We start from the raw sequence: 21,268 nt of genomic DNA on the forward strand, positions 1-21,268 counted from the left end.
CGGCAAATGAGCCAAAGGCGGGCAGAGGAAATGTTACAAGGACTCCCTCAAAGCCACCCTAATAAAGTGCAACATCCCCACTGACACCTGGGAGTTCTTGGCCATAGACCGCCCTAAGTGGAGGAAGTCCATTCGGGAGAGCGCCGAGCTCCTCGAGTATCGTCGTCGAGAGTATGCAGAAATCAAGCGCAGGCAGCGGAAGGAGCGTGCGGCAAACCAGGCTCCCTACCCACCCTTTCCCTCAACGACTATCTGTCCCACCTGTGACAGAGACAGTGGTTCTCGTATTGGACTGTACAGCCACCTAAGAACTCATTCTAAGAGTGGAAGCAAGTCTTCCTCGATTCCGAGGGACTGCCTATGATGATGATGACCATTTTGCTGAAGTTACAGTGGACCACCTGGAGAATCTCCACAGAAATTCACCCACAGAATATATAATTAACAACTCACCATATCTTTTAATTTACATTTATAAAGAGCAAATTGAGAAATAGTTAAGAGCTTGCTCCATTTCATCTTTTCTTTCTCATTTACATAGGAAAGCAGAAGATTGGATTTTGATGGATGCACACTGAATATTCACAATTGCATTTTCTTTATCTCAGTGTGCAATTCACCGTGACACTTCAATCCATTTTACCAAACAAAATCCATAACCTTTAACCACAAGCTGTTGGAGAGGATGAAAATAAAAATGTTTCTTTCCCCTCATACATTCACTTTAAGAATATTAATATTGAATTATAATTAATTTATTCACTATTCTCTGGTTTCCAAGCATTTTATGCAGTAGAATTTCAATTTAAATCCACAGATGCTGCCTGACCATACTGAATATTTCCAACATTTTCTGTTTTTATTTCAGATTTCCAGCATCCAGTGTTTTGCTTTACACCACTCTCTTTTGCTTTACACGATCATCCATTTTATCATTTAATCACTCCGGCCTTCCACCCTATCATAGACTTTCCACTTTGTTCTTTCCTCCCACCACACAGCCCCATTTCCCTGGCTCTGTACTTGCTTAACAACTAGTAAATCTTTAACTTTTTCCAATTCTGACGAAAGGTCATCAACCTGAAACTTTGGCCGGAATTTTACCAACCCTGCGAGCGCGGGTTTGGTGGCAGACCCGCTGTCAAAATGGCTGTGATTGACAGTGGGGCGGGATACCACTCTGGACCCACCTCTGTCAGTTTCCAAAGTGCTGGGTCTGGCTGCAGTTCACACACCCGACACCAAGCGGTGGGCCAGCCAATTAACATCATTAAGAGGTAGTTTAAAAAGGTATTTAAAAAGAATTGTACCAGGTACTTATCATTTTTCCAAGTTTTTCAGCAGTTTCTCATCGCTTGGGCTTCACCTCAGGTAAGTGTATCGGGTTCTCAATGACTCTCCTTTGCTTTGACTAGTTGACAGCTGCAGAAGTGGTAAAAAAGCTACCATTTCACATCTGTTCACTTTCCAATCTCAAAAGCTAAAGCCTTCAGGATTTGGAAGACACTTTTCAGCTGTATGCAGTCTGGAAGTGTTTGCAGTGAACTCTCTATCCACTGTCACCTCCTTGGAGTAACCTCTCTCACCATTGACAGATCGCTTCTGTCATTTCAACTTCAGCTGCCATCTATTCCAGCAGCATCGGTGCCCTTGAGAAAATCTTACCTTGGTCCTCAGAATCTGACCACGATCAGTCCCATCACCAACATCATTAAACACACCAGCATACCATCACCATCACCAATGCCAAACTTCTCCCCACTCACCTGATACCCTGTGTCCTGTGTACCCGACCACATTGCTGCCTGGGATGCCACGGATGGCCTCACCATGGCCTTCACTTGATGCTGGCTGCCACATATGCCAGGTTGGAACCACCCCACACCAACACCATAAAGAATCCCTGCAATGCCCAAGCCATTCCTTTCACACTCATCACCATTGCGAGGGTACCCTTATGTCTCAGCATTCACTGCAACTCACTAAGCCACTTCCAAAGGTTCACACAAATCTGTCCAAGAACACAAAAGTGTTCAAAATAAAGATTTCAATGATTGACAACACATTACCAGAAAATCTACATGAACATTGGCTAAAAGACCCAAGTGCCTATCCTTGTGTATTGGTAGTTGGTATGATTGGACAAGGATGAGGGTGAGGTGTGGCTAATGAGATGGGGATGTGATAATGTAAATAGAGAGTGAGGAATGGGTGGAGGTGCAAGGTAAGTTGGTGTGAGAAAGGATGTGCAGGGGTAGAATAGGGAAGGTAGAGTGATGGGGATATGATGAGTGGCACAGCAGGATAAGGGTGCGTGTGACTATGCAGCAACATTTCGTGTTCTACTGAGATCATTGAAAGGTTTCATCATCATCATAGACAGTCCCTCAGAATCAAGGAAGACTTGCTTCCACTCTTAAAATGAGTCCTTAGGTGGCTGAACAGTCCAAATGAGAACCACAATCCCTGTCACAGGTGGGACAGATAGTCATTGAGGGAAAGGGAGGGTGGGACAGGTTTGCCACACGCTCTTTCCACTGCCTGCGCTTGATTTATGCATGCTCTCGGCGATGAGACTCGAGGTGCTCAACGCTCTCCCAGATGCACTTCCTCCACTTAGGGCGGTCTTTGGCCAGGGACTCCCAGGTGTCAGTGAAAGGTTTGCATCACTGCAGTCAGCTCCTCCTGAAGACATCCCAGCTTGTGCCCTCCTGTGCAATGTGCAACCAGGCTGCGTTGGTGTCCTGGGGAGGTCTCTTCCGCCGATTGGAAGGAAAGAGAACCCGCTGCATGCTGTGACTCCCTCCATAAACATATGGAGATAGTCATTGAAGAGCCTGGGTGCAGCCATGCACCTTTGTGCAGTGCTTGTCAGTGATTGCAGCACCTCAATGCTGCAGAACACTGACAGAACAATTGTCCAAATCAATGTGGCCATGGTCCCTTTAAGGAAACCGGCTGGTGACGCGTCATCAAATGAAGTCATCAGACCCGATTCCTTCAATTGGCCGGGAACCTTACAGGGCGGGCTTAAGAAGCCCAATCAATGGAAGATTCTTCATACAGTGCGGGCTGGAGCCAGGATCGACTTCAGAATCCGCCACCGAGCCCGGCCGCACTGGACTCGCCGTGGGTGGCTAGATCGCGGCCATTAACTCTGTTTTTCTCCAATTATGCTGCCTAACCTGCTAAGTATTTCCAGCATCTTCTATTTTTATGCTGGATAGTGTTAACAGCTGCTTGGGTTGCGGCTGCTAACCCTTTTATACAGCATACATATAAATGCACATACATATCAATGTAGCACTAACGTACACAGGAATGTAGTTAACCCTGTGCCGCATTGGTGTAACATTAAGTCCAAAAACTATTCACAAAGTCAAGTGTTGGGTGACATCCCATCTGTGGTATCAGATCTTGGTAAGTTGCCTAAAAATATAATTAAGGTGACAAGATTTTAGAAAAATTAATGATAACATATATGTGTAATAATGTGATGAAATGCATAGTATAAGTGTGTAAAACTGTAAAGTGATGAGTGGCATAAGTGTGAGTTACTTGATGTGTATAATACTGTTCGATACGTCTGATGTAAGTGTGATATCCTCTGAAGTGTGTACAGTTTAAGGGCTGGATTTTTGGTTGCCTAAAGCCTCAGTTAGCAGGCAGAGGGGGCGTTAATGGGAGCAGAAGAGGTTACTGACTGGGAGCGCAGCGATTAGCGCCCCGACCAAAAATTCATTAGAGACTTAACGGGGATGTAGTGCCTGACTGCTGATGATCACTCCGATCAGGATGTACTCCTGATGCAACGCCCATGCTTGTGCCCCAGTCGATAAATTAGGTGCGGCCACCTCTTTTAACGGCCACCAAGAAAAACGTCTGGGAAACCAGTCGGTACAGGCTTGCAGAATCGTTAACTGGTGGCTACTTAAAGGGATAAGGAAGCGTTTCCCTTAGAGCTCAGTCAGTGCAACATTTACACACAGCACAGGGGTGAGCCTCCGAGTTTGTAGTGGCAGACAGACATACCAGTTAAGCTTGAGAGAAACTTATTTGTGAAACTTTAATGAGGGAATTACTAGTTCACCAGTGTCACATTCTACATGCTCTAGCAAGGCGTCGTGAAGAGAGAAGGGCTGTTGGTCATGTTGGCGGCCGAAGGAGAAGAGCCCCTATATGTCGGGAAAGGAGGCCTTATCCCCCACAGCTTTACTGGCGGCAACGCTCATACCTGGACCTCTCCGAGGAGCAGTTTCTCAGAAGGAAACATTCAAAGTAACATTTTATTGCAAACACATCCCTCAAACAACCCCAAAGACACCACCCTCAAAAAAAAATATAGCACCCGCCCCTTCACATGATGCAACAAACATCAAGCCATGGCCATTTTCCTTAAACCCTTGCCCCTCATATAAAACAAAATAGAGCAATCACCCCTTCAAATTATACAACAGGTGAGTGACACATGTATTTTGTGCCCATGGGGACACCTTCAATTCGTGTGTTTTGCATTGGCATTTGCCACCCCTCTGCCTCACCCCCCTCCCTTGCCTACTGCTTATCTCAATGGTTCCTCAGTGGCTGTAGCAAGGCCACTTGAGAGCTGCTGTGTGTCTGAGGAATGCAGGTCAGATGGACAAGGAGGACACCCTCGATCAGCTGTGGCCATAGAGGGACTGACTGCTGACTGCACCGCCTCAGGATGGGCGGCAACAGTGTGGGATGGCTGGGGTGCAAGCGGTATTGGGTGCAAATGCGAACTGGCAGTGGCAGGAGCCAGAATGCTGGTCATCGTGAGGAAGAACAGCACTTTCCATTTCCAGCGGCACACTGCCAGTCCTCCGGGCGGAGTCAGAGCATTAGGAGCAATAAGTGCCCCCACAGATTGCTGACCTGCTGCAGCACTGTCTGTTCCCCGTCCGACTGTGGGCAAGAAGAGAGGATAGAGAGCTGACACAGTTTGCATGACATCACTTTGAGACTGAATGAACGCAGGGAGCGCCTGAAATGCTGCAGTTTGAGCTTCAACCGCTACAGTCTGAGAGTGCATGCCAGCAACCAGTGGCTGCATGACATCACGAAGACCTTGCGTGGCTTCGGCCTGTGATGTCATGGCTGCTGCCATGTCAACCATGGCACGTGTAATCACTTCTGGGACCCTACTATTGCTCACTGAGGCCGGTTGCCGGTCTAGATAGGCAAGGATGGACTCAGTGGACTACTGGAGGTGGCCTCCGCCATACTCACACCGAGTGCAGTCACGCACCCAAGTGCAGCCAAGGCACAGTCCCCAGTGCACCCATCATCTCACGGTGCATCTGCTATGACTCCCTGTTCAGAGCCTCCCAATCGAGGTCCTCATCTGCTTGACTCTTAATAGGAATCCTGGGCCGAATAACCCTCCAGAGAGCCGGTCCCCGAGCTTCCCCTCGTGCAGTGCATTGCTTCTGGCCAATGGGTCCAGAAGCATCAGGATCTGGGAAGCTCCGAAAGTTGTTGGTGCCCTCCCCTGAGCTGCTGTCCCTACTCGCGGACACTGGTGTCGGGTCCCGGTCGGTGGCCACACACATTCCGACATCCTCCCCCTCATGTGAGGATGCTGGCTGACAGGCAGGCTGCGGCACCTTTGGTTCATCTTCTGTAAGCACAAAGCAACACAATGTGGGTAGCAGCAAGAAGGGGCATGGGGGGGGGGAATCGTTATTTTGCTGATACATGTTGTAAGGCATGTGGGATGAAGGGTGAGGGGTGTCGTAAAATCGGACATCTTATTCACAAACCGTCAGTGTCCTGTGGGGCTCTGCCCGTCCGGCTGCCACCGCTCTGAGTGCTGCGCTCATGACGGCAGACACTCACTCCTCAATGTTGGTGAGGTCCTGTAGGTATGGCTCCCCTCCTCCCATCCACTGCTGCTCTCGCCTGTTGTGGGCGAGCTTGGCCTGCAATGAGCCAAGCAAGATGTTGTCTGTGAATCTGTAGCTAATGGTGTTGCGACATCTGAATGTCTGCATCTCAGACTGCGTGGCAGCTCACGGTGAATGTGGAAAAGGCAGGTCTGGGCACAAGGAGGTACGAGTAAGTATGATGCTGAAGGCATGTGACCGCATATGGAAAGTTAAAGGGTGTTGATGTCCTCAGGCTGAGTCGGGAGTTAGGTGAGAGACGCTTGGATGGGTGGGGCATATCTGGGGAGGCTGTAGAGAGTTTTCAGGGTGAGTGCAGCAATGAGTAGCATGGCCTGGCACACAATGAGAAGGTGTGGGCAGTGTCAAACAGTGAGGCTCACATGAAGGCGTTGCAAGAATAATGTAATGGGTACTCACCCTGACGAACCTAGTCAGGTCACTGAATTTCTTCCGACATTGAGTGGCCGTCCTGGGCAGAGACGTGCTGTGCCACCTCTCATCACAGCCTGCTAAAGACTCTGGGGCATGGCCTTCATGCGCCTCCAGGTCATCCTGGCGCCATTCCACGGCCATCCAGGGGCACCACAAGGGGCCGCAACCGAGAAGGGGTGTGCATGTTGCCGAGCTGCGCCGCATCCATTCTCCCGGTCTCAGGAGAGAGAGAGAGAGAGAGAGAGAGAGAGAGTCTTGAAATGCGCATGCTTATAGTTGAGTTGCCGCATCTTTAAGAGTCGGCTCTTCCCGGGGGCTGGCTCGGAGTTCCGCGCATGCGCAATGGGTCTGCCAAATTTATCGACCAAATTTTCGTTATGGCGCTCCCCCCCACCCCAGCTCTGGTGTGCAATGGTTGATTTAGCGCCCGTCAGTTCATCGCCCGAATCTGACGAATTTCTGGGCGGAGGGCACAAACATTTTCAAGGCAAAAATATTACCGCTCCGCCTGGGTTACCACCCCAAATGAGGAGAGACTGAATTTCCATTCTTAAGTGTGTAATACTATAGTGACAAAAGAAAGTACTTGCACTTATATAGTATCCTATTGCATCCGGAGGACATCTTGAAGCATTTCCTAACCAATAAATAACTTTTGCACTGCAGTCATAGTTATACAGGCAAATGTGGCAGGACAAGGTCCCACAAACAGCAAATAAAGAGCAGAACAAACTTACATTTACTTTGCAACTTTCTTGCCTTTAGGACGTCCTTCCCAAAACAAATCAATTTCTTTTGAAGTGTGTGTGTGTGTGTGTGTGTGTGTGTGTGTGTGTGTGTGTGTGTGTAAGCAAAGCGGTAACTCATCATCATAGGCAGTCCTTCGGAATCGAAGAGGACTTGCTTCCACTCTTAAAATGAGTCCTTAGGTGGCTTAACAGTCCAATACGAGAACCACAAACTCTGTCACAGGTGGGGCAGTTAGTCGTTGAGGGACGGGGTGGGTGGGACTGGTTTGCCGCACACTCTTTCCGCTGCCTGCGCTTGATTTCTGGATGCTCTCGGCGATGAGACTTGAGGTGCTCAGCACCCTCCCAGATGCACTTCCTCCACTTAGGGCGGTCTTTGGTCAGGGACTCCCAGGTATCACTGGGAATGTTGCACTTTATCAGGGAGGCTTTAAGGGTGTCCTTGTAACGTTTCCTCTGCCCACCTTTGGCTCGTTTGCCGTGAAGGAGTTACGAGTAGAGCGCTTGCTTTGGGAGTCTCGTGTCTGGCATGCGAACAATGTGGCCTGCCCAGCGGAGCTGATCAAGTGTGGTCAGTGCTTCAATGCTGGGGATACTGGCCTGGCTGAGGATGCTGATGTTGGTGCGTTTTTCCTCCCAGGGAATTTGTAGGATCTTGCGGAGACATCGTTGGTGGTATCTCTCCAGCGACTTGAAATGTCGACTGTACATGGTCCATGTCTCTGAGCCATACAGGTATTACTACAGTCCTGTAGACCATGAGCTTGGTGGCAGTTTTGAGGGTCTGGTCTTCAAACACTCTTTTCCTCAGGTGACCGAAGGCTGCACTGGCACACCGGAGGCCGCCTGATGCCTGCTCTTGTTGATAAGAGGCTCCCGAAGTATGGGAAATGGTCCACGTTGTCCAGGGCCACGCCGTGGATCTTGATGACTGGGGGGGGGGGGCAGTGCTGTGCGGTGAGGACCTTTATCTTACCGACGTTTAGCGCAAGACCCATGCTTTCGTACTCCTCAGTAAATACGTCGACTATGTCCTGGAGTTCAGCCTCTGTATGTGCGCAGCCGCAGGCATCGCCTGCGTACTGTAGCTCAACGACAGAGGTTGGGGTGGTCTTGGACCTGGCGACGGTTGAACAGGTTTCCACTGGTTCTGTAGATTAGTTCCACTCCAACGGGGTCCTTGTTGCCTGTGAGGCGGAGCATGGCAGCAAGGAAGATTGAGAAAAGGGTTGGGGGCGATGACGCAGCCCTGTTTGATGTGGATTGGGCTTGTAATGGACCCGTTGGTAAGGATCACGGCCTGCATGTGGTCGTGCAGCAGGCGGAGTATGGTGACGAACCTTTGGGGGCATCCGAAGCAGAGGAGGACGCTCCATAGATCCTCGCGATTGACAGTGTCAAAGACCTTTTTAAGGTTGAAGGTGGCCATGTATAAGGGCTGGCGCTGTTCCCTGCATTTTTCCTACAGCTGTCCCGCGGCAAAAATCATGTGCACACGGCAAGGTCCCACAAACAGCAATAAGATTGATGGCCAGTTAATCTCTTTTTGGTGTTGTTGATTGAGGGATGAATGTTGGCCAGGAAACCAAAAGGCTCTTCAAATAGTGCCATGGAATCTTTTGCCAAGAGAACAGATGGGATCTCGGTTTCATGTTTTATCTGAAAGACGGCACCTCCAACAATGCAGCCGTCTTCAGTAGTGACAGCATAGATTATATGCTCAAATCTTGAAGTAGGGCTTGAACCCAAGACCTTGTCAATCAGAAATGAGAGCTCTACCAACTAAACCAAGCTGGCATCAACATGTCATACTATAGATCACATGTATGTAATACTATGACAATCCCAGCAATTGTACAAATAGCAGTATCATAGCCAGGGTACATGACAAGCTTTTTTTTCTTAACACAACTAAATATGCTCATCACAATAACTACTTCCCACCCATTGTTCACAAAGAAACTGTGACTATTCTTTGATCCTCTTAAGTCTAAAAATAACCAACCTGTTTCTTCACAAGGCCAAGGAACAACTAAACATTTCCTCCTGGAAGAAAATCTCAATCTTTTCCTTTTTGTATTTCAGCTGCTTCACCCAGGACCAGATGTTGATGTTTTTTTAAAGACTATCCATACCACAACAGAAAGTTTGGGATTCCATCTAAAAGTTATTATAAAGGTCTGGCAGCCGCCCTCAATAATTTGTTCTATTTATTCTGACTTCAGAAATTTGTTCCACTTCTTGCCAGTTATAAATCCTCTGAAATTAAAGAGCACCCCCTAATAAGTATTGTGTGTTTCCGCAAATACATTTATTTCACAGGAGCAGGTCCCTAACTGTATCAAACACTTCATGCACTGTAACTTCAAAAGGGCTCATGTTAAAAAGAGGGAGGGGGGGATAAAAATGTTAAACATTATTTTAAAGCAACTCAAGTTACCTTTTGGGGATGATAATGCAGTGCTGACACAGTGGCAGTGCATCAGTTGTAAGGTGGACCTGTGCCCCAGGAGGCTGATTTTGTATACCATCAGAGAGGGAGATTGCAGGGAATATTGCTAACTGCTGGATTTTTGTAAATGCACAGCCATGCTCATTTTCTTCTGTTTCACGATGTCCTGTTGCCATGGCAGAATGCTGTCTGTGTTGACCATTGAATGTGTCAAATACCAGCACCAAGTACGACGCCGGCATAAGGGGCTAGACTTTCCTCGTGTTTTGCATGCTTAACGCCCACTTAATGTACATTTTGTTATGTATGCACTGTAACACTAGATCACTGAATGTATCTTCACTCTGTATACACCATACCTGTACCACCAGAGGGTGCTGCTGCTGGAGACCCAAGGGTCACCTGTACATTGCAGATAACCAAGTATAAAAGGGAGCTCTTCTCTTGGTGTCCTCACTCTAGGAGCTGCAATAAAGGACTAAGGTCACTATAGTTCAAGTACTATACCCTTACCTTGTGGAGTCGTTATTAGAGTGCTTACATATGCAACACATTTTACCACTGAAATTACATATAACGCCCATCTATCGCCCATTTAGCCACAAAATGGAAACTGACAGGCATTTTTCGGTAACTTATCACTGAGCATTACTTTCCCCATGTGCGTAATGCTGGGAAAAAATAACAGAGCCCGCCCATTTTTTTTGTCGTAAAGAGCATATTTGGCGAAACTAACACCCAGGAGATCGCCCAGCGTCACTTTCACCACCTCGCACATATATTGGCCACAATATCGCTCGCTCAAAAAACTGCCCAGAAAAAAATGAAACTGTTCTGAATGAAAGCCAGTGGTGTGGCTGGCATTTTTAAAATCGCAGGTCGCTTCATTCAAAAGGCTGCTTCAACTTCGGGGAGTTTGGAATGACTCTGGAGTTCTTCTCAGGTGAAGTGACATCTTAACAGACATATTTTCAGACTCTGGACTATTGGGGGTTTACTCTAGGTGTATTTTAGTGAGGAAATTATTGCTTCTGATCAATCGCTAATACACTTTCATTGCAATGGGGCCAGCCATTTCTCAATCTGCATTGATTAATACGCAGATGCTGCAGAGTGCAGATGGCTCAACGTGTGATGCACATTATGTCCCCAATTTAAGACGTGCAAGAATGAGGAGGAGGGCCAGACCATACACACCCTGCACGTACAGGGAAAAGAGGTCTTACCTTGACGTGTCCGACCACACCTGCCTTCGGAGACTGCGCTTCCACAAGGTGATCAATGAAATATGTGAGCTCATCAAGCCACATATGCAGCCTGCCATCAGGATATCAGTGTCGGTCGAGGTCAAGGTCACCGCAGCACTGTCTTTCTACGCGTCCGGTTCCTTTCGGGCCTCCGCGGTCGCGATTTCCCCTCTGTCTCACCATGCAACCCATCGCTGCATTAGACAGGTCATGGAGACCCTGTACGCATGTAGGATGGACTTTATCAGTTTCCCCATAACCACGGAGGCTCAGACTGACAGGGCTGGGGCATTCTACCGCATTGCTAAGTTCCCCAGGGTGCAGGGAGCAATACAGTGCACTCACATCGCCATGCAGCCACCTTCTCAGGACCCAAAATGTTTTCGTAACAGGAAAGGATTTCGCTTCCTGAAGTCCAACTAGTTGTCGACCTCAACCAGATCCATGGCAGTGAATGCCAAATGTCCAAGCACCTTCGCTGAGGCTCACATCCTGCGTGAGTGCGCTGTCTCTGACATGTTTAAGAGTCAGCCACAAGGACAATGCTGGATGCTTGTTGATAACCGATATGGCCTAGCCACCTGGCTGATGACCCCACTGCATGACACCCACACCGAGGCCGAGAAGCGATACAACCAGAGCCAGAGACACACACAATGTGGTCCAGAAAACAATAACTGCGCTTAAGATGTCTGGACCACTCAGGAGGGGAGCTACAATACAGCCTTGAGCAAGTAGGTAAATTCCTGGTCATGTGCTCCATGCTGCACAACCTGGCTATCAGGAGGGGCCAAGAATTGCCAGGAGGGACTGATGCTCCACCACAGGAGAGAGAGGAAGAGGAGGACGAGGGGCTGGACGCTGACCTAGGGCCAGACAATCAGGCTGGCTATGCCACGATGCCCATGACCCCCTCCAGACCGCAGGAAAGGGCCCGTGGAGACTACATAGCTGCAAGACTCTTATGTGAGGAGCTGATATCTGAACGATTTGCCTGAAAGAACGTTGCTGTGAGTGACAATGCTGACACACTGCTGTGTGTGTGCAGCTCAGATATCAATGGTGGCCATCACCTTCGTGCCAGTTAAAGTTTACGTTGATTGAAGTTAAGTTATATTTAACCCTTTCATGGTAAGGAGTCACCAGTGTGTAATGGTCCAGCTATCTGAGACAATGCGCAACAAGGTTATGTTTAATTTAAAAAAATTTATACCAACATTGGTCTGAAATCATAAGCATCACAGGCAAAAACACCCAAACCCCGCCCACCCCACTTTTTCCACCATTGACATAAATCTTATGTTCAACATGTCCAGCAACACAGAATACAAAGGCAAAGCAGGAGCGTAGTCCCCAGTCCCCAAACATTGCAACAAATTGCATACACCCAGATGGAGATATAACACAGCCATCACCTGCGGATATGCACCTCACTTTCTTTCCCCCATCCCCTTCTTCTCCCTACCTCTACCCCTTCCCCTCCTCGCTCCATGGCACCTGGCCGAGGAGCTCCTCAGGCGGTGCCTCATTTGGGGGGGGGGGGGGGGGGGAAATGAAGGCAGAGGCGGTGGTTGCACGGGTATGGGAGCGAGGGGTGCCGAGGGGGGAACATTCTCTGATGCAGAAGCAGGATCTTGGTCCTTGCTCTCATCTGTCGTTCGCAGTGGTGGTGCGGAACCTAGGGGTGGAGTGCCGCGCTCTGGGACCACTGGGAGATCTGTGCCAGCAGTATTCCTGTCTATCGCCTCCAGGGCCTCTGCCATCCGTGGAATGTACTCAGTCATGGTGGCCAGCTGTCGGGATATGCCCCCCAATGCTTCCATGAGCTGGTCACCAATGTCTACAGTCCTCCTGGATAACTGTACCATCTCTCCGCTCTCATGTGGCACTCGTGGACCAGATCTGCCGCATCCACGAGGCCGCCGCAGGATCGGCGCCATCCTGGGGACAAATGGAGTGCCCTGTGGCAAGGTGCTTGGGGCCGGGACCTCCAGAATGGAGGCAGGAATGACCGGAGGACCACTAGATGGCCTTGGGGTGGAATGGCTTCTGGAGCGTGACGATGCAGGTTCCTCGAAGTCGGCGCTTTCATCTGTGGAGAACAGACCCAGCAGATTGACGGGTGAGAATCGGAGCTCCTCAGCAGATGTAGGATCATCCGCCGAGTACGGCCCCACGCCCCCACCTTCCGGCCTCTGTGGTCTTGCCTGGGGCCGCGCTGCTGGCTGAGCTGCAAAACACAAATGAGGTTATTAGAGGAGAAGGTGAGTCCAGCGCTACACACAGCATATGCACAACAAAAGCACCACTGCTTTCAAAATCATCACAGACATCACATTTTATGACCATCAATACATTTGCATTGCAATGATTTTCATTGGGCCTGCATTATTACTAGGACAACTTTAGAAATCATCTATCATATATGATTGTTCGGATACGAGTGGGTATGGCATCTATTGAATTACATCACAGTGTAAGCTTTACTCAAGTGGCCTCACTGCAGGGTCTGCAGATGCTTCCGTGGCTGTCCGGGTGTGCTTCCCCATGAGTGCAAGCACCCGCTCCTCCTTGTCAGTGATGTCGCTGGTGTTATGTATTTAACCTCTTGCAACCTGTATTACACTACCACCAGAGAGCCTCCCTGTTGGAGTCCCAAGAGATCCCAGCGTCCTTTGGGAGCACAGTATATAAGCAGGCCACCCATGAAGTACCTGCACTCTGGAGTATCATTAAAGGAGCTAAAGGCACACTTGCTCATTGTACACAGTACTCAGTTTCATCCTTTGTTATGAGCTTATCAATTGGCGACAAGGTAACGAACAACCGCGCAAAAATGCAAAGAACAGTTGGTATCCTGGAGAAGTTCTCAGAAGGGGATGATTGGTAGGCCTTTGTTGAGAGAGTCGACTAATACTTTGTGGCCAACGAGCTGGAAGGGGACGAGAATGCTGCCAAACGAAGGGCGATCCTCCTAACTGCCCGTGGGGCAACAATCTATGGCCTCATGAAGAATCTCCTAGCTCCGGTAAAACAACAGCTAAATCCTATGAAGAATTGTGTATGCTGGTCCGGGGGTACCTTAATCTTAAGGAAAGCATTTTGACGGCAAGATATCGGTTCTACACGTATCAACAGTCGGAGGGCCAGGAAGTGGCGAGCTGTGGCGCCTCGCATGACATTGTGAATTTGAGGTATTTCTAGAACAAATGCTTAGAGACTTTTTTGTACTGGGCACTGGCCATGAGGCAACATTCTCAAACTGTTAACCATTGTAACTCCGAATCTAAGTAAAGCCATAACGATAGCCCAGGCATTTATGGCCACCCGCGACAACACCAAACAGATTTCGCAGAGCAAAGAAGTTTTGGCCAGTACTGTGAACAAGTAACATTGTTTTCGAGCAGGAATATACATGGCAGAACGTACACGCCGGCTGCTGCTGCCTGACCTCAGATGACCCAGAGTCCGCCATCAATTGTTAATGTGAGGCAGTTAACACCTTGTTGGCGTTGTGGAGGTGATCATCGGCCCCATCAATGCCGCTTCAAGCACTATGCGTGCAATGGTTGCAGAACAATGGGACACCTCCAGCGAATGTGCAGGCGAATTGCAAACCCTGCAAACCTTGCAAACCACCACGTTGCAGAGGAAGATCGATCCACTGTGGATCAGACTGAATCGGAGACTCGAACCAAGGAGGCAGAAGTATACGGGGTACACACATTCACCCACATTGATGGCCCCACATTGTTTGGCAGAAGCTGGCTAGGAAAAATCCGCTGGAACTGGGACGACAACAAAGCGCTCTCGTCCGTCAACAACGCCTCATGTGCCCAGGTTCTGAGCACATTTCCATCGTTGTTCGAGCCAGGCATTGGAAGTTTCTCGGGGGTGAAAGTGCAGATCCATTTGGTTCCCAGTACGTGACCCATCCACCACAAGGCACGGGCGGTACCGTAAATGATGCGAGAGAAAGTGGAAATTGAGCTGGACAGGCTGCAGCGAGAAGGCATCATCGTGCCGGTGGAATTCAATGAATGGGCTAGTCCGATTGTCCCGGTACTTAGAGGATGGCACGGTCAGAATTTGTGGGGACTATAAAGTAACGATTAACTGTTTTTCGCTGAAGGACCAGTACCCGCTCCCCAAGGCAGATGACCTACTTGCGACCCTGGCTGGAGGGAAGGTGTTCACCAAGTTGGACCTGACCTCGACCTACATGATGCAGGGGCTGGAGGAGTCTTCGCAAGGCCTCACCTGCATCAACACGCACAAAGGTCTGTTCATCTATAATAGATGCCCGTAAGGGATTCGATCGGCTGTGGCAATCTTCTAACAGAACATGGAGAGCCTGCTAAAGTCGGTTCCTCGCACCATGGTTTTCCAGGACGACATACTGGTTATAGTTCGGGACACCATCAAACACTTGCAGAACCTGGAAGAGGTTCTTAGTCGGTTGGATCGCGTAGGGCTCAAGTTGAAATGCTCAAAGTGTGTTTTCCTGGCACCGGAGGTCAAGTTCTTGGGAAGAAGAATCGCAGCAGACGGTATCAGACTCACCGACGCCAAGACGGAGGCCATCAAGAACGTGCCGAGACCACAGAACGTGACGGAGCTGCGGTCGTTCCTGGGACTCCTTAACTATTTCGGTAATTTCCTACCTGGGTTAAGCACCCTGTTAGAACCCCTACATGTGCTACTGCGCAAGGGAGACGACTGGGTATGGGGAAATCACAAGAGGCTGCCTTTAAGAAAGCCAGAAATCTGTTGTGTTCAAACAAACTGCTTGTCCTGTATAACCCTTGTAAACGATTAGTGCTAGCTTGCGATGCGTCGTCATACGGGGTCAGGTGTGTGTTCCAACAGGCTAACGAATTGGGGATCTTGCAACCGGTTGCTTATGCGTCCAGGAGTTTGTCCAAGGCTGAAAGGGCCTACAGCATGATTGAAAAAGAGGCTCTGGCGTGCGTTTACAGGGTAAAGAAAATATGCACCAGTACTTATTTGGCCTCAAGTTTGAGCTTGAAACTGACCACAAGCCGCTCATATCGCTGTTCTCTGAGAGCAAAGGGATTAACACCAATGCCTCTGCCCGCATCCAAAGATGGGCGTTCACGCTGTCGGCAGACAACTATGTAATCCGCCACAGACCAGGCACAGAGAACTGCGTAGATGCTCTCAGGCGGCTGCCATTGCCCACCACCGGGGTGGAAATGGCACAGCCAGCGGACTTGCTCATGGTAATGGGTACATTTGAGAACGAGAAGTCCCCCGTCACAGCCCGCCAGATCAGGACCTGGACCAGCCACGATCCTTTACTGTCATTGGTAAAAAAACTGTGCCCTCCATGGGAACTGGTCCAGTGTCCCAGTGGAGATGCAGGAGGCGATTAAGCCGTTCCACAGGTGCAAAGACAAAATGTCCCTGCAGGCGGGCTGTCTGTTGAGGGGCAATCGCGTGGTCTTGCCCAAGAAAGGCAGAGACACATTTATTTGCGAACTGCACAACGCCCACCCAGGCATTGTAATGATGAAAGCCATAGCCAGATCCCATGTTTGGTGGCCCGGCATCGACTCAGATTTAGAGTCATGCGTGCGCCAGTGCAACACTTGCTCTCAGCTGAGCAACGCACCCAGAGAAGCATGACTAAATTTGTGGTCATGGCCCTCCAAACCGTGGTCGAGGATCCACATGGACTATGCGGGCCCATTTCTAGGCAAAATGTTTTTGGTTGCCATGGACACTTACTCAAGATGGATTGAATGTGCGATAATGTCTGTAAGCACGTCCACAGCCACTATTGAAAGCCTACGAGCCATGTTTGCCAAGCATGGCCTGCCTGATGTCCTGGTCAATGACAATGGGCCATGTTTAACCAGTGCTGAATTCAAGGAATTCATGACCCGCAATGGGATCAAGCATGTCACATCTGCCCCATTCAAGCCCGCATCCAACGGCCAGGCAGAACAGGCAGTTCAGATCATCAAGCAAAGTTTGAAACATGCGTTGGATGACTCCTTGCAGACCTGGCTGTCCCGAGTGCTGCTCAGCTACTGCATCAGACCTCACTCACTCACGTTCCCCCAGCCGAGCTGCTCATGAAAAGGCTGCTCAAAACAAGGCTCTCTCTTGTCCACCCTGATCTCCATGATCACGTGGAGAGCAGGCGGCATCAACCAAGTGTGTACCATGACCGCGCAAATTTGTATGTGATATTGAGATCAATGATCCTGTGTTTGTACACAGTTATAGAAATGGTCCCAAATGGCTTGCTGGCACGGTCACAGCCAAAGAGGGGAGTAGGGTGTTTCAGGTCAAATTGGCCAATGGACTAATGTACAGAAAACACTTGGACCAAATCAAATTGCGGTTTATCAACGGCTACGAACAAATCGAAGAAGACACCACCAACTTTGACCCTCCAACACACACACACACACACACGTGGCAACCGACATCATGGTTGACTACGAAGCCGAACTCACTATCCCCAGCAACCCGGCAAGGCCGGCTGTCCAGCAGCCCAGTGAAGAGCGAACCAACTCACCCACACTCGCATTTGTACCGAGACGATCGACAAGGGAGTGAAAAGCCCCAGATCGTCTCACCTTGTAAATAAGTGTACTATTGACTTCACGGGGTACTGATCTTATATATTTAACCCCTTGCAACCTGTATTACATTACCACCAGAGGCCTACCTGTTGGAGTCCCTAGGGATCCCAGCATCCCTTGGGAGCATGGTATATAAGCAGGCCACCCACGAGGTACCTGCACTCTGGAGACTCATTAAAGGAGCTAACTGTACACAGTACTCAGTTTCATCCTTTATTATGAGCTTATCAGCTGGGGACTGGTGGCTCCCCACCCGTTCACCTCTGCATGGACCTCATCGTCGATAGCTTCTTCCGTTAAATGTGACAGGACGACATGACATGAGATCATTGCGTGATATCATTGCTAGGTACTGTCACAGAGACTGATACAACACATAACCGACAGCTGTAATCATGCTTATGAGGGAGGAGAGCATGCTGGGAGATCTCAAAGATGCAGTGATTGTGACCATCTTTAAAAAAGGGGAAAAGTCCGACTGCGGCAATTAAAGAGAGATCTCCCTGCTATCAGCCACTGGGAAAGTTGTCGTTAGAGTCCTCCTCAACTGTCTTCTCCCTGTGGCCGAGGAACTCCTCCCGGAGCCATAGTGCGGATTTCATCCCCTACGGGGCACAACGGACATGATCTCTGCAGCGCGACAGCTGCAAGGAAAATGCAGGGAACAGCACTAGCCCTTATACATGGCCTTCTTCAACCTTAGAAAGACATTTGACACTGTCAACTGTGAGGGTCTATGGAGCGTCCTCCTCCGTTTCGGATGCCCCCAAAAGTTTGTCAACATCCTCCGCCTGCTCTACGACGACATGCAGGCCGTGATCCTTATCAACGGATCCATTACAGACCCAATCCACGTCCGGACCAGTGTCAAACAGGGCTGCGTCATCGCCCCAACCCTCTTCTCAATCTTCCTCGCTGCCATGCTCCATCTCACAGTCAACAAGCTCCCTGCTGGAGTGGAACTAAACTACAGAACCAGTGGGAAGCTGTTCAACCTTTGCCATTTCCAGACCAGGTCCAAGACCACCCCAACCTCATTCGTCGAGCTACAGTACACGGACAACACCTGCGTCTGCGCACATTCAAAGACTGAACTCCAGGACATAGTCGACGTATTTAATGAGGCGTACGAAAGCATGGGCCTTACGCTAAACATCCATAAGATAAAGGTCCTCCACCAGCCTGACCTCGCCGTACACCACTGCCCCCAGTCATCAAGATCCACGGCGCAGCCCTAGACATGTGAACCATTTCCCATACATCGGGAGCCTTTTATCAAAAAAAGCAGACTTTGATGAAGAGATTGAACATCGCCTCCAGTGCACCAGCGCAGCCTTCGGCCGCCTGAGGAAACGAGTGTTCGAAGACTAGGCCCTCAAATCTACCACCAAGCTCATGGTATACAGGACTATAATAATACCCGCCCTCCTGTATGGCTCAGAGACATGGACCACGTACAGTAGACACCTCAAGTCACTGGAGAAATACCACCAACGATGCCTCCGCAAGATTCTACAAATCCCCTGGGAGAACAGGCGCACAAACATTAGTGTCCTCGACCAAGCCAACATCCCCAGCATTGAAGCACTGACCACACTTGATCAGCTCCGCTGGGCAGGCCATTGTCCGCATGCCAGACACGAGACTCCCAAAGCAAGCGCTCTACTCGGAATCCTTCATGGCAAACGACCCAAAAGATGGACAGAGGAATCGTTACAAGGACACCCTCAAAGCCTCTCTGATAAAGTGCAACATCCCCACCAACACTTGGAAGTCCCTGGCCAAAGACCACCCTAAGTGGAGGAAGTGCATCTGGGAAGGCGTTGAGCGCCTCGAGTCTCATCGCCGAATGCATGCAGAAAACAAGCGCAGGCAGTGGAAAGAACGTGCGGCAAACCTGTCCCACGCTCCCTTACCCTCAACGACTGTCTGTCCCACCTGTGACGGACTGTGGCTCTCGTATTGGAATGTTCAGCCACCTTAGGACTCATTCTAAGAGTGGAAGCAAGTCTTCCTCGATTCCAAGGGTGCCTATGATGATGATATTATGATAATTATCATTCTTTACCTAAAGACATGCAGCGTGACCGCAGGCTTTGAGTAAAACATTCCCAGTAAAAGTGGAAGACCTCACATCTGCTGATAGAAACTCATGACTGTTACAAATCAAATTATAATAAATACATAATTACATGTAAATAAATGTAATACTTACTCTTGCAGATCCCACAAGGTCGTTCCATCTTTTGCAGCATTGGTTGCCCTCACACCCCTTGTTGGTCGCCGACGAGACCAGGCTCTGCTATCTCAGTCCATATCTTCTGGTAGGCCTTTGGGGTGGGCTTCCCACGCCCTCCCTGGGTCAAATCATCCCAGCATAACTCCGCCTTCTGCAGGAGGGAGGCATTTGCCTCTTCCAAGAACCTTCTGGTTCTTTTGCGCCCTCCAATGTGCTCCTCTCTCCAGCGTCAGTCTCGACAGCATGCTGTGTTGCCTCCATCTCTCCCTCCATTATAGGCCAAATTCAGGCAAATATGTGGCTGGTAACAGCTAATTTTTGTTTCCCTTTTTGCTGTAAAGCTCTAAAGTCTTGCTCTTTCCTCCCAAAGCAGCCACACCACACCCATTCACGCCTTCACTCCCTCTCAGTCTCCTCTTCTGCGCATGTCATGATGACCCTTGACCTCCCGAATCGCGGGAATCGAGCATTGCCATGCCGTTGCTAAGGACGGCGACAGTTTACGGCAGAAGGTCAGCGAGATTTAACGCTACCGCCATTTCATATCGCTCGCAGTAACGCCTAATTTCAAAAATGGAGACTAGGTGCTTTGAGAAAGGACGAGAAGCTGGCGATCTGAAAACCCATTTTTCCCACCCACGCCAGAAACAATGCCCATTTTTGGGCGATCAGCACAAAAGTGTAAAATCTAGCCCAAGGTTCCTTACAACTGCATATTCCACACACTCACATAAGGTGACGGTTGGCTTGGGCACTTTAGTTAAAAGCATCTTCTCCCTCACTATCCTTTTTTATATCTGGGTGTGGGAGAAAAAAGCATTTGCAAGGGCCTTGACTCCTTGTAAAAAAAGGGACGTTGAGGTGAAGGGTGTGGAGACAACAGAGTGTGGAGGAAGATGAATTCATAAGCCTTCCCCAAGGTCAAGACTAGCGGGCCGAATTTGGTCAAGGCCTCCGCCCGCCCAAGTGCCGCCGAGGTACCAGACGGTACTTTGGGCAGGATATTCATCACCGAGGTCGCTCAAAGGTCGGTGGGTGGCAAATGGACGAAGTACGCCGCCAATCTGTGTGGCAACGGGCGGGAAGTCTCTTTCTCGGCAGCAGAGGTGCTTGCTGCCCAAGTGCCGCCGAGGATGGAGTTGGGCCCACGGAGGTTTGAACAGCTGGATAAAAAAATAAATCAGGAAAAAATTTAAAAACTATCGGAAGACCTTCGGGGGACCCCATTCAGGTAAGTCGCTGTGGAAAACAATATATACAAAATGTTCACTAACTTTTTTTTCAGGATTTTCATACTTACTGTCGGGCCAACCAACCAGCGGTCCACCCCCATTCTGGCTGCGACTCCCGCCGATATGAATATAGGAGCTCGGCGGGCGGGAGCTCAGTTGCGCCACTTGGCCATCCGCTGACATCAGCGGGCGGTTCCCGGCGGCTCACCCCTCCAGCCCGCTACAGGCCGTGTCGAAAATGGCACTGGACGGATGTTGTAGAGGAATGTCGGCGGCAGTGGGCGGTAAGTTGATCAATTTCGGCCCCTAGCATCTTTAGCTTTTGTTGCTTTCGACTTTGACAACTACTGACAAAGCGGTCCCTGCCCTGGAGTTGGCCTTCAAGTCTGGC

General features: G+C 49.6%; 1 protein-coding gene across 1 annotated transcript in view; it reads right to left on the minus strand.

Moving 5' to 3' along the window:
* Nucleotides 1-21,268, minus strand: part of prex2 (phosphatidylinositol-3,4,5-trisphosphate-dependent Rac exchange factor 2) — a 910,511-nt gene that overhangs the window by 704,598 nt on the left and 184,645 nt on the right. The window lies entirely within an intron of this gene.

The sequence above is a fragment of the Pristiophorus japonicus genome, chromosome 1, assembly GCF_044704955.1.
Source record: "Pristiophorus japonicus isolate sPriJap1 chromosome 1, sPriJap1.hap1, whole genome shotgun sequence".
NCBI lineage: Eukaryota > Metazoa > Chordata > Chondrichthyes > Pristiophoridae > Pristiophorus > Pristiophorus japonicus.